General features: G+C 43.0%; 1 long non-coding RNA gene across 1 annotated transcript; it reads right to left on the bottom strand.

Moving 5' to 3' along the window:
• Positions 1 to 1,009: 1,009 nt before the first annotated feature.
• Positions 1,010 to 3,371, bottom strand: LOC117832705. Its single transcript, XR_004635240.1, has 2 exons — positions 1,386 to 3,371; positions 1,010 to 1,227 (listed from the first exon to the last, which is right to left on the bottom strand). It is a non-coding gene; the product is annotated as an uncharacterized LOC117832705 (long non-coding RNA).
• Positions 3,372 to 22,946: the final 19,575 nt, after the last annotated feature.

The following is a 22,946-nucleotide window of genomic DNA, read 5'->3' as shown; positions in this document are numbered from 1 at the left end:
AAAGACTGAGTCGGCACAAACATTCTATATAGCGCTGTCAAAAACACTTCTTTTTAAATTGTGATCAGTTGATGAATTTCAATCCTTAATTGCATTATTTGCATTTTTAATCCCATGTCTAATATAAATTGAATTAATACAAATTTTGATATCCGCATTAACAATGTAAGGAAATGTATAACTATGGTTTGGGTATAAAATAAATTTAATGAAATGTACTGTATGAGCTTGACTTGTAGAATTCTCATCAAAAAAATGCTGCACTGCTAGTGTTGGCTGAAAACATGGTCTACATAGACAGTCTTGATTTGAGAATCAAATGAATGCACAGAAATGCACTGAATTAGCTGCACCTGTATGCTCAGCTTGTAGGTAGTGGCTCAAACAGGAAGTATTTCCAATTGTATTTTAATTGCGTTTGACACAAAGTGCGTATTGCTTGTGACTTAACAGTTCAACCATCTGGTATTTTAGTATCTATATTAGTGAATTGTGCCATTTGCAAGTCCAGTGATGTGGCAGCAGCAGGAAGAAGCTGTGGCAGCTTGTTCTACGGTGTGGCAAAAGGGACAAAATTGCATGCAATTAAAAAATCACAACACATTAATATCAGACCTTTATTGCATTGGGATTATCTCATTAATGCATGCTAATTATTTTTTCTTGTAAGCATGTACAACCGAGTACAGTTTAATCCCACATTGGGACAAGTGAAGGTTCAAGCTTGAAACTAATTTTCATTTTTTTTTTACGTTTATGAAACATTTGAGTAAGGCTGTTTAACACTGCTTTTGTTTACCACTGAATCAGTACATTAATAAAACGTTAAGATTCCAGCTTGTGGTTCCCTGACGTGCTTTAGGGTTTGTTGAATGTGGAAACTAAATCTTGAAACGTGGGTACGTCTGAGAGAGAAATTACACTATTTCAACACAAAATACCACATGGAATTCACCCACAATCACAGACTAATGACATGGATTCATATAGTAAGGATAGTAATTCAAAGTTGGCATTCACAATATGACTTTATTGTTTCAAATCTTGGCAGAATCACTGATACAGGGCAGCTAAATCGATGAAATTATCTTTCCGGTGTATTTATCCTTGGAATTTGCAGTCTGAAGTTGTTTATTATGCTTCTCTTTGTCTTTTCAGTCATGTTTGTTATTTCTACCTGGCTTCTTCTTCCATTGGCATTTACTGTAGTGGTACTTTTGGAACCAGCTGCTGATGAAAACAGTATTGTTTTGCATAAAGTGCCAAGCAATAGAAAAATTCAACATATCAATATGCAATGATTTCAGGCTTGTTATGGTGGTGACAAGATAATGATCTTTCTGCAGGCTTGAGTCTGCTGTATCTGGCTAAATATGAAGACTAACCAGAAACCAGAGAGTGTTAAGCCTTGAAGCTGGCCCCCTGCAGAGAGCCCCAGGGCCACATCCATCACAGGATCTCCAGCAGCTCAGACCTGAAGGGAGGCAGCAGGGCCTCAGGGCCTGACAGGGTGAAGGGAGAGCAGTAAGGGATGATGGGAAGAGCAGAAGATGAATCAGGAAGATCTTTCGTAAATTACAGAAAACAAAGTAAACATTTGACATGACTGGAGTATAAGATGCCAGTAGTCTATATTTTTTCAGATAACTTTTATGATAGCTTTTTCAAAAAATGGTTGCAATGTAGATCATCAGAAACAACATGGAGGGAATAAAGGAGCACAATAAATAATCAGTGTTGTAATACTTTAGTCTAGGACCCAGACTCCAGTCTGACTCAAGTTCTATTATTGTCTGCATTTGGACTTGGAAGATGGACAGATGGAGTCATTTATTGATAAAGACGTTTTAAAGGCTGGCACTTGTTCAGTGCCAGTTTTGCTTTAACAGACATCTGTCAAAAACACACCCTGAAAAGTAAATAAGATGCTAAAGTTACTTTGACCGTTGATGACATTACTGTTAGATGCTAGCTCACTGTAATTTTAGCTTCTAAAGTGACTCGATCACTGGGTCCAAGATATTTTGTTAGTTAAAATTCAGTTTGATCATGGATGACTTGATGGAATTTTTGAGTTTAGCGATCCCTTCAGCTATCCCTGTAACTTAATTTGTGATTTAATTCTCAAGACACAGCAACAGTATCGTCAAGTACATGTGTTGATAGATGAAATGTTTTTTCTACACATCCAAAAGGCCCCACACTGTCAGTCCAGCTTCAGACAGTGAATAGCCCAAGAGACTCCATTAACATTGCCTATTTATAAAATTGGCTCTAAATATGACAATATCTTGATTCAATTTGAGCTGGCTCCATCATCATTAAAACATCTTTTATGACGTGGAGGACATTGCCTGAAAGGTTAAACTGGGCCAACATCTCTCTTCAGAAAACACAGGGAAAAAAAACACTTTAGTAAACACAGGTCCGTGTTCCTCCAGTTTCAGAGAATGAGCAGATCATTTCTGTTGAATTGTTTCATACTCAGCTTGTTGGCATGCATGCATCTGAGGAGTTTACATTTGCAAGTCCAGCTCCTCAAAAAGCAATCATGACTTCAGATAAACTGAAATCAGGTGCTCTGCATTATCAGTTGTGGGAAATGATTATTCCTTCAAAATGAAAGCTCATCGGTGATAATAATAAAAGTACTGTAGCTCGTGGCTACTTCTCCTTAAGGGTTCTTTGCAAGCTATTTGCATGATGTTATCATCCAAGTCACATGCAGCCAAACGAAGCATCAAGCAACCCTGTACGTTGAGGAATGATCTAGTTCCTGTTTTATGCTTATCATGTCTAAAAATGTCTGGGTTGCTGTGCTTAAATCAGCCAAACCAACATTGCTACTTTCCACTTTTAATAAATGTGAGGCGATGATGTCCACTTTCAGTATATTTCATCAGAATAGTGTGTCATGTGGTGTTGTCACAAAGTTGCACCCCTTCAGGAATGACATCACAGTTGAGGCTTTCCCTATGTGGGACCAGGGTGACTCATGCATTGGGTTTGACACCCACAGTCTTGCCCAGTAGCAACCCTAACATTACGATTTATGTGATGTGTTTCCTACAGCTGTCTGCCAAGAGATACAGGAACAGCAACATCTGACTTTCAGGCTTGAAATGAAACAAATGCTCAGCCATAAATCTGCATAGAAAAAAACACCACGAGGCAAAAAGAAAAAGCATCTCTCCTGAATCACGTGCCCGAGCCTCCTGACCTCGGCTTGGAAAATCATGGCAGTGGCAAATCGAATTGGTACAGCGTTGGTGCTGCTCCCCTCCAAACAGCGGGAGTGCCCTGATGAATGTTTCCGAGAAGGATCGGAAACAAGACCAAATTTTCTTTTTCTTTTTTTTTTCCAGACGGGCCTTTCCATGGGCATTTTTCCCAGGACGACCCCATTATTATTCCACAGAGACGTCTGCCCCCTCCGAGCCCTATGGGTGGTCTCTGTGAAGGCGAAAGGAAGAGGAAAAGAAAGGGAAAAGGGGAGAAAAAAATGTGGTGATACACACGGGGAGACTGGACAACAATAAAAAACACAACAAAGTAAAATGTGACACAATGAGATGATGATTCACACAGCAATCCAGCACATTTCATGCGCCTATACTGATGGACTTTTTGGCTTGAGGATGAATTCTTGCTTGTTTAAGAGGAAAAGGCTAATATTGTGCTAATATTTAATGTTGTGTTCCCAACGTATTCTTTTTATATTATTCCTATATATTGCGTTTATTGAGTCCATTGTGTTGCATTCCTTCTTTTGGATTACCCTCAGGGACATTTGAATTGACCCCTACGCTAAGTTGCCTCTAAATTGCGCAGTCCATAAAATTCTTTCTTAAACCAATAAGAAACATCCAGTGAAGGAAACCCTGCTTAATCACTGAGGAAGACAAGCTGACCACAAGGCCATTTCCATGGGAACTACACCCTTGTCTGAAAAACTACTATGTGCTTATTCAAGCTCAGAGCAAGTAAAGGGCACATTTACTTTACCTCACCGTCAGCTTTATTGATTATTATTTACATTAAACAGAGGAGTTACATGAACAGCAGTCATATGTGTCTACATTTAAACTCCACTTTTTATCACAGTTTGAGTTTGCTCTCTGTTTGAACAGACTTAGGAAGTGAGACTTTGCCCCGCAGCCATCCATCTTGCGTGAGCCCCCACGAAGGCATCAGCCTGTGCCAAGAGGCCGAGCCGGGCCAGCCTGCTGGAACCCTTGGTGAGCTTGCTGCTTTTGTCTAAGGATGTGGAAGAAACCTGGCACTGGCCCGAGGTCAGCGTCACAAAATTATATTACCATAATCCCATTAAGTGTGTCTGAGGCCTCATGAGCTCCGGCTCAGTCTGGGAGGAAGGTAGGTGAGGGATGCCGGTGGGTGGGTTTGAGGCTGAAGAGCAGTCAGTGGATGAAATGAAATAGTATCTTGTTGATAATACATGTGTTTAATGATTTTATGATGCATATTTTACAAAGTATTTTTTGGCAAAGATATATCATAAACTCATGTACTAATGCAGTTGCAATATCTTAAAGTAAGTCTGTGTGGTTAACTGAACAGAAATTGACTGTATGGCCAAAAAAGATTAAAAAAGCTCTCCATAATTGAAGCCAGGAGCCAAAATGAGATGATGCATTAAATGGGCTTTTCTCTACGCTTAATAAAATCAAGGTTCCTCCTCCTTATCTTGGTTATCCCTCGTTCTTCAAAAAAGGATTCTTTCCAATAAAAATTTGGTTTTTCCATCCATCTTTCCATTTGTTTCCAATTTAACGTCTAAGGAAAGATTTGGCTGCGCAACTCAACATGGATACAGCATTTTGTCTTCGCTAATTCCCCTTGTCTGTACCTGGTGTATCTCCACAGAACATATCGCTTTACAGCCCACATGCTCATTATAGACACAGGTTGTTTGAGGGGATGCAAACAGATATGTCAGCAAACTCATGCTATTCTCACAGGGCATGCGTCCTGAATGTCAGCCAAGTTTTTGCAGTTTGATCCTCAAGGCGTAACTGTGGCTTATACAGGAAATTTTCTGACATGTAACTTAGAAACGCTGTCTAGTTTCTGTGTTGGTTCATTGCTTTGAATGGTGACCACAAAGACCTGTTGGTGATCTTTTTTTGCCATGCAGTCTGAACAGATTTGTTTCTATGCAGGAAAACATCTCTGAGATTTCTGTTTGTTTGCTTTGAAGGATCATAATTAGCTTCAGTGTTTGTCCTGTCCTAGATGACAGCATGAAATACAATGTAAACGGAAAACTTTTTACTAAAATAGCAAGCTAAGCTACCATAGTCTCGGATCAGAGAGAGAGTGGGAGGAGTTGTACAGAGTACGTGTGTGTGTCTTTTCTGGGAGAACAGAGGTATTAGTAGCTTGTATTTGCGGTGACGATGGTGAGCCAAGCATTTCTTTACTTACAGGGCCCAGTTTCTCAAACATGCCTCCCTTATATTTGTGCATTCCATCTGCTGGACAACCAGTAAAACTTAATCTCTTGTCCAAATAAGTTAATACCTAAACTAACATGTAAAAGTAAAGTTCAGGGCCGAATGCAGATTCCTGAGAGACAGGCAGAGCCTAACCTGGCAGTTAACCAATTAATTACACACAGAGTGACTCTGTTTGTCATGGAGACTTGCAATGACACACACACACACACACACACACACACACACACACACACACACACACAACCCTGCAGGGTCTCTCACATACACCAAAGAAGGAAATGAGAAACTGCTATTGTTTTGCTTCCCGAGTTAAATCTCTGTCATTTTTTTCTTGATACTATCCTCCTACTTTGCATGCCTCTTCTTATTAATGTTGTTGAAATGTGTATCTTCCACGTTTCCCAGCCTCTTTCCCTTGCTGACCTCCAGCTCCAGCATGTGTTCTGAAATGGTTTTTTGGCCTGTTCCTTTGGGAGGGCAGTTCAGTGAAATATGGGCAGAATGCCTCACGGTCAATGGGGTCTTCACCAGCCTCATTTCCTCCATGCAGAGCTCTGTCAGACGGTGCTAGGCAGACCCCCAAACTCCCCTAGGCCTGATGTTGACAGCACAGGAGGAAGCAGACAGTATCAAGTTCCTTTAAAATTAAATCAAATATCACTTCACTGTAAAAAATAGAAGCACTAACTCAATTTGAGTTAAGAGGCTACTAACACATAAGTGTCTTGTGATTTGCAGCTTAGATTTTGCTTTTGGATTAGTGCTGCAAAACAACTCAGTGATTACAAAACTGGGTGACAATGCTGCAAGTTGAGCCTGCATTAACTTAGGTATAATTATGAGGAAAACTGCATCATGTGCCCGTACTCCCATCTTGCAACTTGCACATGGTTATGTGTGCAGCCTCTTTTTTTAGTTCTGGGATGGGGGTTGGGCAGAGCTTGGGTTTGTTCTGCTGTGTGCCCCTTTTTATTTTCTCCACAGGCCGTTCAGTGCTTTCCAACTACCTCTGAAGCATCAGCAGTTTTGGCCTCATTGTGTGCTGTGGGCAACAAGGTGCATTGGTTCTCTCTTTAGGAAGCTTTTATGACCCTCACATTTTAGACAAAGTTGCTCTCGAAGTTCCAGTCTGAAAGTTAAATCTTTGCTATGAATACTGACACCAATGACAGAAGTTAAGATTTAAAACTTATCCTAATTGAACAGCTGTTGAACAAAAATCTAGTCTCCTGAGAGTATTTTCTTAATTTCTACCAGAGGCTTAAACACATAGAAATAACATCATGTCCCAGAGTCACTTGCAGCAACAGCTGGGTTGGACAGGTGTGCGTGGTGAACACATGGCGACGTTGATGAAGTCTGCCACATGTTAAATACATTGCTCGACCAGCACTGAACTGGGCTCTTGCATGTTTTTGTGCGTCTGTCAGATTATAAGAGTATCAGAAAATTAGCCAATACATCAGCAGAAAGACACAGTGGAAATATGAGATATGTGCCAGTTACATGTCTTTTTGAGGAAAGCTAGATGGATGAGGAATTTGAATCTCTCACTTCAGGGCAGGATCACACAGTGAGATTTCAATAAATCAATGAATGATGTGCCCAGATACTGAGAAAAGCTGCCAGACAGTATGTCGGGACCCATCTCTCTCTCTCTCTCTCTCTCTCTCTCTCTCTCTCTCTCTCTCTCTCTCTCTCTCTCTGTAGACTTTTTTCTCAAGTCACTTTCTGTAACTTGCTGTGAAATTCCAAGAAGACATCAGGAAGGGAAGAATCAGGGGCAGAGATTTGGTATTCATGCGTAGTAAAGCCAATATCTTGAAGCATTTCTTTTTGTGGGACAAATTCAACTTTGGTTGTTTCTTTTGACTGTCAAAACTCTAAGTCTACTCCCTACCTCCAAGTTTCTTTCTTTAATTTTAACCTCAAGCAGATGATAGGAAGAGGCCTTGGATTTATTGGTTACCATGGTTATAAAGCCTGTCTGCATTCATGGATCTCGATGGCCCATTGGCATTCTCCAATGGCAACTGAGATGAGGCTCCTTACCCTGGGAAAAATCATGCCTTCTCCTGATTTATGATACCTGTGAAAACTTCAAAATTCTCTCCCAGACGTGTCAACAAACATCACAGCACAGGTTCAGCTATGCATGTGCTCATGTGCTAAGATCCAACGAGCTGGTTGACACCTTGTTAAGGTTTTCCTCTCCTTGCTCAAGCACTGTCTCTCCCCCCTGCACATCCATGCTCCTGTGGCCCTCTGGGCTTTGGGCACTGACCCCAAAACTTTGAGGATCAATCAGAGGTTCCTGCCAAACAACATGACAAACTGACAACATTTGACCACCAGATTTTATATTTTTTAAAGTTTTCACATAAACCAATTACTGAAACTTGTAAGGGGTATGTAAAAAAATATGTAACTGCTAGGCATGGTGTTGTAGCTGCACTCTCTTTTCACTATTCACAAAGACACAGGAATGGTAAAGACCTGAGGGTATTTCTGTAGTGGTAAAATTAAATTAAGTTGAGTTTTGTTTTTTGGTAATACTCTGGTCTGTTAACCTCCACATTACAGGTTTTATGTCCCACCTACACCATTACAAGGACCTGTGTCCCTGTGTCTAATCTGCCAAAGAACTCCACAATGACCATGAGAACAGCCTCTCCTGTAAGATCCAGGAATGCACTGTTGCATATCAATGACCCAAATCAACAGAGAAAGACAGAGAGAGACAGAAAGAGAGAGACAACAAAAAGAGAGGATGAAAGGGCCCCTTCCCAACACTGACCAAACACACAACCACACACAAACACACTACAATCACACACAGAGGCAGGCAAGTCCGTGAAATATGACAGCCCCACGGTGAAGAAGGTGGGGGTGAGGGAAGCCATATTGTAACAATCTTATTCTGTGGTCATTAATCGTATCCTGCTGTTCCTGCCTCCCCCGACCGTGTGCGCTGAGCGTATGTCAAACACATTTCCCCTCTCTCGGTGGGCGCACTCCCAGCCAGCTCCAGTGCCGCACAAAGATACAAACCCTGAGAGCTCCTGAAGCTAGACAGGCCAGATAATCTCCCCCCTCGGACCCAAGCGCCAAGTCCAGAGCTTTCCATAGAGATACACAGAGACAGGCCCACAGGGAATGGCCTATTGCCTGGCTACTGCTGAAGCTGTCATCTTATACTCACAACAAATATGGCTATACATCACTTACATTGTGAATTCAATGGAAAAATAAAATAAAATCTCTTTACTTCTAACCCTAGTGGCTTTATAACAGAAAGTTAGGACGAGCTACTGCTTTTGTAAATTGCCTCACCATTGCTTTTACACATGTTTTTTTCTGTATTAGGCTATAATTAACAATACAGATGGTCAAGTTCAGTCATGTACACTAGGAAGGCTTTTGAGATCAATAAAAAATAAATCTTATAGACAGTGGGATGGAGTCCAGTACGAAATCATCATCCGAAGTACACTTGTGTTATATAACTCATTACATGTTCAGTGCTCCAAAGCGATTCAAAAATATGTTCATTGATAGGAAGGAAATTTCTGGGCAGCCATGCCTATTTGGCAACAGCATGGTGGTTGTCTCTCTCTCTCCCTTTTTATCCATCCCTCCCTCCATACTGCCTGTCTTGCTCCCTCTTTCCCCCTCCTGCTGGGAGCTGCCTCATTAGGGAAGTGATAACGTAACCCCTCTGTTTCATCAAGCACTGCCATTTGTCATTATGACTGACAAGTGCCGAGTTGGGCCAACTGAGAGAGGGAAAGTCATACCTCCCACTCTAAACTAGTTTTATCTATCAGTATTAAAATCGAGTTAGAGTGCAATTCGTTTTTGTGTTTTCGATAATGCATCTACCCATGATGAAAAACAAGCTATGCCTTCTTTTTGCACTGCCATTGCTGATGCTATCAACTACAAATACAGAGAAAGTATTACATCCCTTAATAACTCTTTACATTTCCATATTTTTGTTGGGTATGGTCGAAAACTCCAACTGCAAATAACCCAAGACAGCTCTTGACAAGTGGATTCTCCTGAGCAATGGAAAATCAGTCTGAGAGCCCATCAATCACAGCACAGGAGCTGGTTGAAGGACCTGCTTTACACTGACAGTTTGGACCCAGATCCTGACAAGATAATAGATCGTGAAGCTGTCAAAAAGGTTTGATTGTCAAGATGGATTGATCGTAAATCAAATACTTTGTAGACACTGCAGCTACTGTAAGGGATATGCATGTATCACTACTGTTAAGACTGCTTTGTATTTCTTCCTTTGGAGATTGTAAGTGGATCACTGGTCAGGCATATTTTATCTCAACAGATTACATGGGGTTTGGTGACATCCAAGTTTAAACACCAACATAAAATGTTTTTCTTTTGTCAAGAGTGACCAAACTCTAGGCCATACGTACAATAAGAGAAGAACAAATAGTACAAGTAAAGCAATCATGGCCAATATGATAATCCAAATGCAAGAGCAACAAGTAGATACACAACGCACACTTAACATTATTAAGTTAGTTTGCCTGTGGTCAAGAGATAAGTTTTAGAAGCTGGAGATGCCTTGACAGAACCCTTGACCTGTGGGGCTTATTTGGGGTGGGTGCCCGTCAGTTGAAGACAGGAGGGGGGTGATTGATTGGGTCCCTGTCGGCAGGCTCAGCTGGACATCTCCGAAAGATCTTCCCATCCATCAGATTGTCCAGACCCAGGGAGAGCTGCATCCAGATGGGCAGCATTGTTCCTGGGCCACCCTCGCAGACGTCTGGAAGACTCCACAAGACCCCAAAATCTTACTGACAGCAGCTGCAGACAACCCACAACCTCTGCATCTGTGCCTGTCTGTCCGTCCGCACGCTTCTAAAGTCATAGCACACACCCCAACCTAATCAATACCATCCACCAGATAGGACTTGTGGAAACAATACCTGTCATTACAATCACTATCAAGAGCTCAGTGGTCGTCAGCAGAGTGGAGATAAGAGGTAGCAGTGATGGTGCGCTGGCAGTGATCACTGTGTTTAGTGCTCAGTGAGGCATAACATGGAGACTTAATTGAAGTGCGAGGCCTAATTGCACGGTCAGGACAGGGGGTAATGAGTTAATCCCAAGCCAGTCATCCATGATGAGGAGAAGCAAGTCCTCAGTACAGTAATTACAATGCTGCTCATTAACCTCTAAGCCTCAGGACTCAGGAAAACAGGATCTGTTTTATTATTTTTACAATATTTTGTATCTGTATGAGAAGGTTGGTGCTGGTGTGAAAAGCTAACTGTCTGCAAAGCATCCACCAGCCAACACAAGGAGGCCAAAGTTCAGTCAGTGACTTGGAACACCAGGACTTCTTGCCAGGTTGCAAAGCCTGTTGACAGATTTGAATGTATTTTCAAGGAGGGGCTTTTCAAGGGAGGAGGACCAGAGAGATATTTAAGCAAATGGGTGGGGATATATGTGATCCCTTGGCCCCACTATGACAGGCGTCACGCCACCCTCTATGTAATGATCTCTTCCATATGGACCCAGGAATGGTCAGTCTGTGTTTACACGAGCTGATCCCCAGAACGTGTCCTGAGACTCGTTCTGCGGTGCTGCAGCCCAGGAGGAGAGCAGACGAAAGGCGCTGGGGCAATCAGGACACCCCCTACTGAAGATCCATTAACGTGGACTCCAAAGTGGCACCAAGCAGAGACACAACCTGCCAAAAAAACACCCCCAGTTTCATATGTACTTAAAAACACACCAAGTACTGTTAAAGATTACACCCATCATATTTTCATAATTGTTGGAGGCACTTAAAGTCAAGGCCAAGTCAACACATTTTGCCTGGCTGCCTATGAAAAGGGCCATTTATGCATTTATGTGGAATGTATATCTGAAGTATTACATCTGTGTTTGCTCCAGAAAATTGGAGAAAATATCAGGTTTCACGTTTAAGAAGCATCCTTACAGAATGTGAGCTTCTTTTGTCAACCTTGGACCGAAGAAGGTGTCAAGAGATTTTAACAAGGTGGATGTCAAAGGTCTCTAAAGTTTCAATGCCAAACTAAATCCTTGCAACTATTCAAACTGGTCATTTCAACAGTACTAAAACCTCCAGTTCTGCAAGAAACATCCAATTTAAAGTACCTGGTTAGGACTCTTGTGTATTTCTAGGTAACATAGTTAGAGGGTGCATAAAGTGGTCCAAGAGTTTTTTCAAAATCTGACTTAGACATTGATGTTGTACATCATATAGGTTCACACTTAAAAAAAAAACCTATTCAAGCTCCTCTCCTCTATCTCGGTGCTAGCTCCTCCTCTCTTCAAAACATCTCCTCACCCTCAGGTTTAAACCCTGTGGATGTTTGGAAAAGGGGCTCTCCCCATAGTCTACTTAAATAACCACTTCCCCAGGAATGAAAACAGAACCATTATAGGACACTGGTATCTCCTCTCCTACTGGGGTACCTCTCTCACTCCTCACTGGGTTCAGGGTCTGGGCTTAGCGATGGGCGCTGTGATGGCGGAAAACTGCCCCTTCTCTGTTGACTCAGAGCTTGAAGTGAGTAAGCTGAACTCAGGCCTTGTCTCACTGGGGACCAACCGCACCCTGCTAATGACATCCAGCCCCTGACATTCTTAAAAAGTCTCTGGTTATTAAGGAAAACAAACAAGGACATCAGACTCACTCACTCTCTGTGCTAAAAACACCATCCCAAAGCAATCCAGTGGATTGGTGGTGCAACTCAATAGTCCCCTGTTGAAAATCAAATCAGGTTATGGTGATTTGGGATGTAAAGCCAGAGTAGCCTAGGATTTACTCTGTGAAGTGAATGAAGGAGACAGCTGTTGATTTGATAACACTGTGTGCAGGAAGGGAGCATGCCTACCTGACTTAGAGGATCAACTTTACTTGGAACTTTTCTGGGAGGGTCAAATGAAAAAAAAAGTACGCACACACACATATTTGCAGTTTCTTGAGATATTTCTTCATTACAAGGACTTTTACAATGGGATGTGGTTGTCATCTCATTGGAGGGAGCGCTTCAACCCCTCCACCTACCCCAACATCCCAAACTCCTCTCCCTCCCTCCCTTCCTCCCCCATCTTGCCACACTTCATTGCCCTGCTAAACGCTGACAATTGGTGACAAATGGACTGCACTGCACACTGTGCGTCAGTTGCCTCTGGAGATGGACGGTGGTGGACCAGGGGCAGGGGAGGAGAGCAGAGCAGAGTGGAGCAGAGCAGAGCAGAGGAGGAAGTGAGCGGGGAGTCCTTGCATCAGCGAGGCGCCTGGCACAGGTGGCTGGAAATCAATACAGATCCGGCCTCTGATTTGGCCTGACAGCACAAGAGCAGTGGAGTGTGGGAATCCGCTGAGTGCCACACACAGCTAAATTGGATGATGGAGGGTTTGAGAGCAGAGGACGAGCAAAGAGGAGAGGGAGGGGCGAGGACATGTTATTCCACATTATCACAATGACATTCTGACAGGTTGACAAGGACACACTCCGAACACATGCACACATAATGCAGCACAAATGAGAAAGACACTTTAACAGATGGCATCTTAACACTGACACGTTATTCATATTTTGCATGTTTCCATGGGTTAATTGTAGCTACTACTGCCCTGGGGGAATAGTGCTGTTCAGGGTAAATATGCAGCTGAGTTAGAAGAGGCATGTTGAGCATTTAGGAGACTCTGTGAATATTACAACAACCAATGCAGGCACTGATACATACACTTGCAGAGCTGCATTCTCTCAAGCAAAAAACTACACTTGCTGAGCTAGCAATCATGCTAATTTCACTCAAGGGTGAGTGCACACAGAAGTGTGGTACTGTGGCCCAAACATGTGACCAGCAAGTCCTGCAGGCCTTGAGAGGTGTAGCTCAGTGAAAAAAGGGGAAACTAAATAATTGAGCCATTGAGTAAATAAATACTCAAGTAAAAAAAAAAGACAAAACAACTCACTCTAAAGCATCATGAGCACAATTTTTGGAGGGTTGTCATCACTTCGGTCATGTCTTGGAGGAAGTTTGTTATTAAGTATGCATAAACAAGTGACGAAATGTCTTTGACACCACCATTGCAAATGGATAAAATGCATTTACATATCGTCTATTGTGTTTGAGTTGTTGTTGTTGTTGATCATACTTGTGTTTGTGAGTAATTCTAATTTATTCCAGGAGACAGAGTGACCTATCACACTAACTTAAGTGATATCACATTTTTATAGCAAGAAACAAACAAGAGAGGTCATGGAAAGTCTAACAGATAAGTCACAGAGGGAAGGGGATCGAATCAGACTTTGATGGCCAAGAGTTCTCCTGGTGATTTCTGGCCCTTGCTCTCACTGTGATGTTTGCTCACCATGACTAAACACAGAAATCATCACGCTGTACTTTGTATAAATTTGAATCAATGCTGATTAGCTGAGCTTAAAGCCAAAAGTATTTCTTTACCAGATAGTTGGAACCACTGAATAGGGATCCTAGTTCACTGTCTATTTGACGAGGAGGATCCTAGAGTAAGTGACATTCCCACCCTGCACCCTCCTAATGAAAGACCCCTCCCACATATGACAGTACAAATTAATCAAGATCCCAGACAAACCCTTACCCTCTATGCAACAAAGGATTTTCCCCGACCCTCTGTGGCCTCACTAGGCAATTAAACTACATGTGCAAGTGTATGTGCATGTGCGCATGCTTTTATCCTGCAATATCAACAACTGCATCCCATTTCATGAATTATTGTTCATGCATTAGACATGAGCAAATATCTGTGTCAAACCAGCAATGTGTATTTAGATGCATGTGAGTGTTTGCTTTGTGTGTGTGTGTCTGTGTGTGTTTGCACATACATGTGGAGGGAATGTGTTTTTGTGTGAAAGGGGGGCACAGAGGGGCGCCGCGATCAGCTGTGTGCAGGTTGTCGTCTTTGAGGGGTGGCTGGAGGGGGGGTGTGAGGACATGTCGGCCCTGTGTGTGGGAACCCTGCGCTCCTCACTTCTCATACATTGTTCTCCTGCTCCTACAAACCGTTAATGCCACAAAAGATGCTCAGCCTATTGTGGCCCGGGACAGCTGAGGGGGGAGGGCAATGGGGCGGAGGCTGGCAAGGGAGGAGGGGTCTGGCCTACCCTGAGCCTGGTACGGCAGCCTTGGTATACCTCCCCTCCTTTCCTCTTCTCTCCTCTCCTCTCATCTCCCCTCCTCTCCTGTCCTCTCTCCTCTCTTCTCCTCTCTTCACTCGGCTCTGCCACTTAGCCCCTCTCAAGAGGATTTGGCTGGGCCGGATTTAGGGGGTCGATGCTTATCATACAAAAGAATTAAACCAACTCAAGGTCCGAGCTTTCTCTTCTAGTCTGCTATGGCTAATCTGAGAATCTGTGAAGGAGGGCTTAGGTGATGTTACATTTTCATTAGACTTCTGATGGCAAACGGGACACTAATAGTAAGAGCCCTGGGTCCTATTGTGATGCAAATCCTGATTATTTCTTTAATTAAAGCATCAGAGGGGGGGCAAGAGGGGAGAAGGGGTGGAGCTGACACCAACAGTACCGCATGTCCTTACCCCTTCTAGACAAGGATTCTCACGTCCGTCCCAGACTAGAGATCTAGGGCTCCAGGGATTTGGCTGGTTTGTGAAAGGCTGGTTGGGTTAGGGGATTGAGGCTGAGCCTTTGAATCTGTGACATAGGTTGCTTATATACCCTAGGAGAATATCATTTTATTTACAACCAAAACAAGTCCGCGCTTGCCAGGGTCTTTGTTTCGATTCTTTGAAAAAGCTTGCTGACAGCATCTCATACATATTTATTAAATTGGCATCATGCAATGATCAGTGCCAATCACATTTTTATTTTTCCGGGTTGAGTCACATTATCACTAGGACAAAATGTTCCCAACCACTGTTCCAATCTCATAATGTTCATCAAAGCAACATTAAATCCTAAAAAAAATAACCCCAGAAGAGATGGGTTCAATGGGAGCTGAATTGGAACCGTTCACAACAAACAAGCAAAGCGATTAATAGCTGTGATGACTGTCTGTTACTGCAGGCTGAGACTTCAGGCAGTTGCTGCTGGTTAGTGTCCACAAAAGAGGTGGGCAGAAAAAACATTGCATGTTGGGCGGACGAGCGATCCACCCTCAGGATCTGTGTTGTTTGTCCTCGCTACGGTTCTGGTATTCATAAGAAGACCCTCTGTACCCTGGGCGGCTGTGGACCAGATGTGGTCCTAAACTAGTAGTAGGACTGGGACCACTGTAGGCGCTGGCGACAGAGGGAGGGAAAAGGGGAAGGAAAGAGAGAGAGAGAAGGGAGAAAGAGTGGTGAAGATACCTCCCAAAATGCCTCCAATCTCCCTCAGTAGCCGGTGAGAACTATGTGTATCTGTGCATGTGTGTTTGTGCACACGTGGGTCATGGTTGGTGGTGGGGCATGCTGCTGGTTAAGACTGTCGGAGGTGGTGGGATGGTAGGATGAGTGGAGTAATGGGGAGAGGAAGGGGTGTGTGTGGAAACCCTGAGAACTTTTTTTCCACTTGGCGTAGCTGCGCTGCTCTCCAGGACCACGGAGTGTTGCCCCCCTGCAGCTTAAGCCTCTGTCTCTTTTTGTCCGCAGCACAACAGCCTGTGGCATTCCATGGCAGCAAATCTGGCTGTGCTGTCACATGGGGGAGATTAGCCAAACTAAGACCTCAATAGAATGCTCACTTTACTCACCCATTCCAGCAGTGGCCGCCTCCTGCACCCCAAACACCCTTGCACACCCAATTTAACCGTTCCTTGTCTAGACAGAGTGCAAAGCGATTATTATTGGCATTATTAAGACTTATATGCAATACTTTTTTTTTTTATCAGTGTCACATTCCCAGTGGCACACATGGGCTGCTAAGCAATGAGCCCTGATTCCCACTGTGAAGGACACTTCCTGGTCTGTTGGGATTGCGTCGTGCTCCACCTGGCTGAGCTGAAGCAGAATACCTAGATGCAAAATATCTAGCTGTTGATTCACATCCTCTTCCTATCCATTTTTTTCTCAGTGAGTGTGGTTACTCCTGCCTTCTGGCTCCTCCGGTCCACCTCCCCTTCATAATGCAGTTATTCTGGGCTTGGTCACAGATATTTAGAGTTATTCTAGCCACACCGCCACTACCCACACACACAAACACACCATCCTTATCTGGCTGGGGACACTTGGAGGAGGATCTTCCAGGAAACGAAAACTCCAGCAGGCAGGAGAGGTTTGTGGCTGCCTGAAGGGACCTGGGATGAACTGGGGAGGGGGGAAACAGTGGAGCCATGGGTAAAACAGAACCTACTCCAAGGAGGTACTGCAAGAACAAAGCCATCTGACTGCATTTATAGACAAAGAGGGAAACACATATGGTTCATGTTTGTAGCATGTCAGACTTACGCTAGTTGCCCCTTTTACACAACCCCTCCAGCCTCATTTACATATGTATTCATGCCCAAATGGGTATTATTAGATTAAGATTTACCAGATAGATCCCCTGCTCATTTTTTTCAAACCAGCTTACATCAGGTTGGAGTAATGCACTGAAAGAGGACACTTCTCAGATTATTGCAGTAGACAGAATCTGATGATGGTTATGAATTTAGAGCTAAGTCTATTGTTCCAGTTATTGGTTAAGTGAATCAATCTTACGCTTCTGGTCGGCTTTGCAGAGATGTTGAGGGCTGAGCTTCATGAGGCCAGAAACCTGGACCAGAATACTAGTCTGAGTTTGCAGCTGGAGACTGGGGGCCACGATTGGAGCAGCACAGAGAATAATTAGGTTTATTTTCACGTAATGGTCTACTGCCCAGAGCAGCACCATTGCTAAGCATAGGCAAAAAGCTATTTATCGCTGCCACATAAAAGGACCTCTCTTACCGCCTCCCAAAATGGATGTCATTAATGGAGCAGGTCTGGTTGAAAAGGGGTGAGGGTAGGGGCATCTGAGGCAGGGGAGTGTGATAGATCGAGGAAGGGTATATGGGCGAAAGCTGCCCAATCCAAACTGGCGAGCCACTCGGGCCATGCCTCAGCGGCACTGCCTCCATCACCTGTTTTGCATTACAGGCCGAGTAGAGGCAACAGTAAACCGTGAACCATGTAGTTTAACCATTAAGCATTGCAATATAATTGCCCTCTATGGTATATCTGCTCTGAAGTCATATACTTGACACATATTGCTGAGTAGGAACATACAGAATCCAAGCTGCATATTGACCAAGAGGGAGAACACTCAAAAGCTACGCCATATGACATCTTAATCACAGTCTCCTGCCAATTTCATGTAAGGTCACTGCAAACCATCTGAAACCACTGAAACTTCATATCCCAAAGAAATCCATTTTTATGTAGCGACAAATCACAACAAAAGTCATCTCATGAGTTGACCAAGACTGTAATCTTCAGAGCACATTTTGAGCAATCCAACATTAAACCACCAATAAGCAAGCACTTGGCAACAATGTCAAGACCAACATTGAAAAACACAAGCAGAAAAAGTCTTGAATGTAGAGTAACACTCCTCTTTCTTCTCACTTACAAGGCTCCTAATGGTCAGGCTCCATATCTTAAATAGTCCAATAGTGCCCTATTACCTCAACAGAACACTCCAAGAATGCAGGCCTTCTTGTGGTACATACAGTCTCCAAAAGTAGTATGGAAAGTAGAGCCTTAAAGGCTGATTTATACTTCTGCGTTGAATCGGCGTACCCTACGCCGGGGGTCCACGTAGCTCCCGTACCTACGCCGAGGCCTACGCACGTAGCTGACGTGCACCTCCTCCAAAATGTGACTCCCTGTAGAGCCGACGCGGACCGCAAGCTCTGTGATTGGTCCGCTCGGCGGCTTTGTCTTTCCCGCATTTACAGCACTTCCGGGATCCCAGACATCGGCCGCACATCTCCTATTTCATCTCCTCCTCTCTATTCTTCATGTAATCATGTCTGTATGATAAACAGCAACATGTATCAGCTGTAGATTAACATAACATGCTCTGAAACTCTGTGGAAAAGTAAACAGAGATCGTAGCGGGACGGGAAGCAGGCGGCCGGCTATCAGAGAGACCGCACTGCCCTGAGGCGTTTTGGCGGAGAATTGCTGCGCGACACAGACACACCGACGCACAAGTATGTGGGGCTCATGTCCGCGTCAGCCCCTACTGCGTAGGGGAGACGCAGAAGTATAAATCAGCCTTTAGCCTGGTTTCTATGACTTCTACCACATATTTGTGAGTTGGAGTGTCCGCGTTGCTCTGCAGTATTGCACCTCTGCCTGGCTACGTTCTTAAGCTTCTGCATAGCTGGGCTATGTGAACCTACAGCATATACTATGCATAGATTTGAAGTATAAATACGGTTTTAATTATCAGACGGCTCTCCTTTGGAATCTTCTATCAGTCAGTCAGTCAGTCAGTCAGTCAGTCAGTCAGTCAGTCAGTGTCCAGGAGGCAAACATCCTCTCTGACTTTAAGAGGAGGCCTAACACTTCCCTTTTTGATAAAGCTTATAGTAAGGGCTAGCTAAGGCTTGGACCAACTCTTAGTTATGCTATATAGGCTTAGCCACGAGAAAGTGAGTAAAAGAGGTAAACAAGAGTGGCGAGACAGATCTTACTCTCACACAGATTTGTCTTCGGAACACATTAGATTGATTTTGTTTATGCTCATCACTGAGTCTGTTGCTATCATTTGCCTATCTTTAGCTGTAGCTTTCTGCAGCAAACCCATTCCAGAGAAACACAGCTCAGTCCCAGTCAATCCTGGCCAAGCCTGCAGCAGCAATGGGCCTGCTGGCATATACTCTGCAGACTGAGTCATGCTCTTGCATCTTGGAGACAAGTGAAGCCCAGCGATCATCTAAGCCATCAGTGATCCAGCACAAGCAGTGGAGGGGAGCACCAGTGACGTCTGTAGATCACAACATTTTCCAGAGAGTGCAAACCCCTGGATCTCCAACACTCTGAAATCTCTACAGAGTACCTTTCTCAGTGTGCACTCCTGCAGTACAAGCCATGTTTATCAGTGAATTTTGCAATAAAAATGCTGTAAAGCCAATAGTGTTAATAATAAAGTCACATGAAGAGGTCCAAAAGGAAAGTAATAGCTTTGGATCACAGCAGACCTGGAGGTCCTGGGTGTGTTAATGATCAGAGGGCGGGGTGCTCCGCCCCTGTAGGTCTTTGGGATTTGGGTGAGTGCCTTCATCTTTCACCTTCCTGAGAAATAAAGTGCTTGAATTACGTTCTCCTCTCTTTCTTTCTTTCTTTCTTTTGGGTGCCTGTCAAACAGACAAACCTTAATCACCTCCTCTTGGCAGTTGACCCAATTCTTATAGACTGGCTTTGCAACATGGAAGCTGCCGGGATATTCAGCAGATCCATTAAGTATGGATTAATCCCAAGTCGTTACGTCCCTAGGGGGATGGGATTACCAAAAAATCTCGGAAAATGAGGGACAGATTATTTATGGGGAGACTGGGGAGTGTTTTTTTCACTGATGACCTCTTGGCACTCTTGTCACGCACACACACACACAACACACAAGATCTGAAGTGAAGTCAGTCTTGGCTCAACAAGCTGGTGTGGGTACCTGAGATGTCAGACTCCTGGAACCACTAAATCAGGGTGTTATTGCCCCCTTTTTATTCCACCCACCCTTCCCACTTTTCACTCTCAATTTCACTTTGATTTGCCAGGAGGGTCGACATCTCAGAAAACAGTCTCACAATGCTGTATTGTCCATAATATGCTAATATTGGTAGTAAAAGCAAGTGATTTTACAAAAAAGCGGACCAAAGGACTGTGATGTCCTTAAACAAGCTCCCCCTCTGTTCAAAAGATTCAGCTATCAGGCATTTTCCAGCTGTCTCATGTGGTAGCCTTTTGGCTAATAGCATCAAAATTAGTATTCATGAAGCATCCCACACTTCCCTGCTTGTTTGCTCTCTGCTGTGTTCTCACCATAAATTTGGCTCCCGGAACAGCAACTAACAATGGTTTAAATACTTCTTGTTTTGTGACTGTGTGCAAGTGCATATGTTGGATATACATGTTTAAGCTGGTGTTTGTTTATTTCCATGTGAACATTCCTTAGATACATCTTGCATGCTAAACCTTCGCAACCGTAGAAGTGAATCTGGAATTTCCATAAAGTCTTGTGACCTTTTGATGTGAAATTGTTTTTATAGTTTACAGGAAAGCTGCTCTTGTCCAATTGCTGACCTTTTTATAAAGACCCAATCTTTTACTGCAGCTTTGAGAGGCACATTTACAACAACACGGAGAAGTGATCGGAAATTTTCAACCCATGCTCTGGCGTGGAAAATGTACAACCACAGAAGCAGGTTGGATGTGGAAACAAAGCAGTAAGCGTGCTGAGACAGAAGCTGTGAATCCCCATACCAGAGTGTTACAGAGGGGAATGAGTGACATTTTGTACTACCCATGGCAGAGGGAATGCACCCCTGGAGGCCACAGGACACTCCAAACCAACTCTGGTGAAAAGAGAAGTACAAACCGCAAAGGGCTGGATAAAATACCACTTAAAAAGTAATCATCACAGTCATAACGTCACTACACAGTGAGTGTGACTGACAAGACTGTGTATAAGACCCATAAGTTCCGCTTTCAAGTCTGGTGAAAAATGTGTCTGTATGATATCAGCATCGTCAGACAGACGGGACAAAGTAAGAGAGAAGTGAAAGTGCAGCCCACAGTGATGATGTCAACAAATCTGATGCTCTTCTGCTCATGCTGACAGTGTATGTGAAACATGGTTTGATAATGGGAAAAAATAGTACTTTAAAAAATGTGAACTTTAGCACAATTATTCAACATCTCAACAATCTAACACTGACATTGAAAATCAGTCATTCATTCAGTTTGTTCTTCTTTTTCTCTAAAAAGTAATTAAAATAAGAAAAAAAGAAATGATAATTTTGTCTAAAACAGAAGGGATTGTGTTTCTGACACATTGTAATCAGATTTTTGGCAAAGTAGTTTCTTTAATAAATAAAGAAATATCAGCCCAGCTGTGTTCCCTTTCTATATGTTGTTGGGTTAATCTGTCTGTCTTTCTTTCTTTTGTTATTTTTTACCCTTTTATTTCTTTCTGTCTTCTATTAAATTTCCTTTGCTCTTTCTTTCATTTGCTTTCTTTCTTTCTGTCTTTCTTTATTATTCTGTCTGACTGTCTTTCTTTCTTTTTGTCTCATTCTGATGTTATTCATACGGTGGCCCTGAAGTGCAAATCACAACGGCATTTCAGAAAACACAACGGCATTTCAGAAAACACAACGGCAAATCAGAAAACACAACGGCAAATCAGAAAACACAACGGCAAATCAGAAAACACAACGGCAAATCAGAAAACACAACAGCAAATCAGAAACACAACGGCAAATCAGAAAACACAACGGCAAATCAGAAAACACAACAGCAAATCAGAAAACACAACAGCAAATCAAAAAACACAACGGCAAATCAGAAAACACAACGGCGAATCAGAAAACACAACAGCAAATTAGAAAACACAAACGGCACCAGAAGAAGTAGGTACACTCAGTCCAATCAGCGACGAGTCATGTCCCCCGAGGGTACCTTCTTCTTCCAGTTTGGTTAATGCCGTTGTGTTTTTTGATTTGCCATTGTTTTTTGATTTGCCGTTGTTTTTTGATTTGCCGTTGTGTTTTTTGATTTGCCGTTGGTTTTTTTGATTTGCTGTTGTTTTTTGATTTGCCGCTGTGTTTTCTTATTTGCCGTAGTGTTTTCTGATTTGCCGTTGTGTTTTTTGATTTGCCGTTGTGTTTTCTAATTTGCCGTGTGTTTTCTTATTTGCCGTAGTGTTTTCTGATTTGCCGTTGTGTTTTTTGATTTGCCGTTGTGTTTTTTGATTTGCCGTTGTGTTTTCTAATTTGCCGTTGTGTTTTTTGATTTGCCGTTGGTTTTTTTGATTTGCTGTTGTTTTTGATTTGCCGCTGTGTTTTTTGATTTGCTGTTGTGTTTTCTGATTTGCCTTTGCTTTTTGATTTGCCGTTGTGTTTCTTGATTTGCCGTTGTGATTTGCCGTTGTGTTTTTGATTGCCGTTTTGTTTTCTGAAATGCCGTTGTGTTTTCTGAAATGCAGTTGTGTTTTTTGATTCGCCATTTTGTTTTCTGATTTGCCGTTGTGTTTTCTGAAATGCCGTTGTGTTTTTTGATTTGCCGTTGTGTTTTTTGATTTGCCGTTGTGTTTTCTGATTTGCCATTGTGTTTTCTGATTTGCCGTTGTTTTTTCTGATCTGCCGTTGTGTTTTTTGATTTTCCGTTGTGTTTTCTGATTTGCCGTAGTGTTTTCTGATATGCAGTTGTGATTTGCACTTCAGGGCCACCGTACCGGAGCCAGCTTCAAGTGCATCCTCGATGAACTGCAGTTTTTAGCACTTCTGCATTGG

Source organism: Notolabrus celidotus, chromosome 20, assembly GCF_009762535.1.
Source record: "Notolabrus celidotus isolate fNotCel1 chromosome 20, fNotCel1.pri, whole genome shotgun sequence".
In the NCBI taxonomy this organism is placed as follows: domain Eukaryota; kingdom Metazoa; phylum Chordata; class Actinopteri; order Labriformes; family Labridae; genus Notolabrus; species Notolabrus celidotus.
This window is presented reverse-complemented; position numbering and strand designations above follow the sequence as displayed.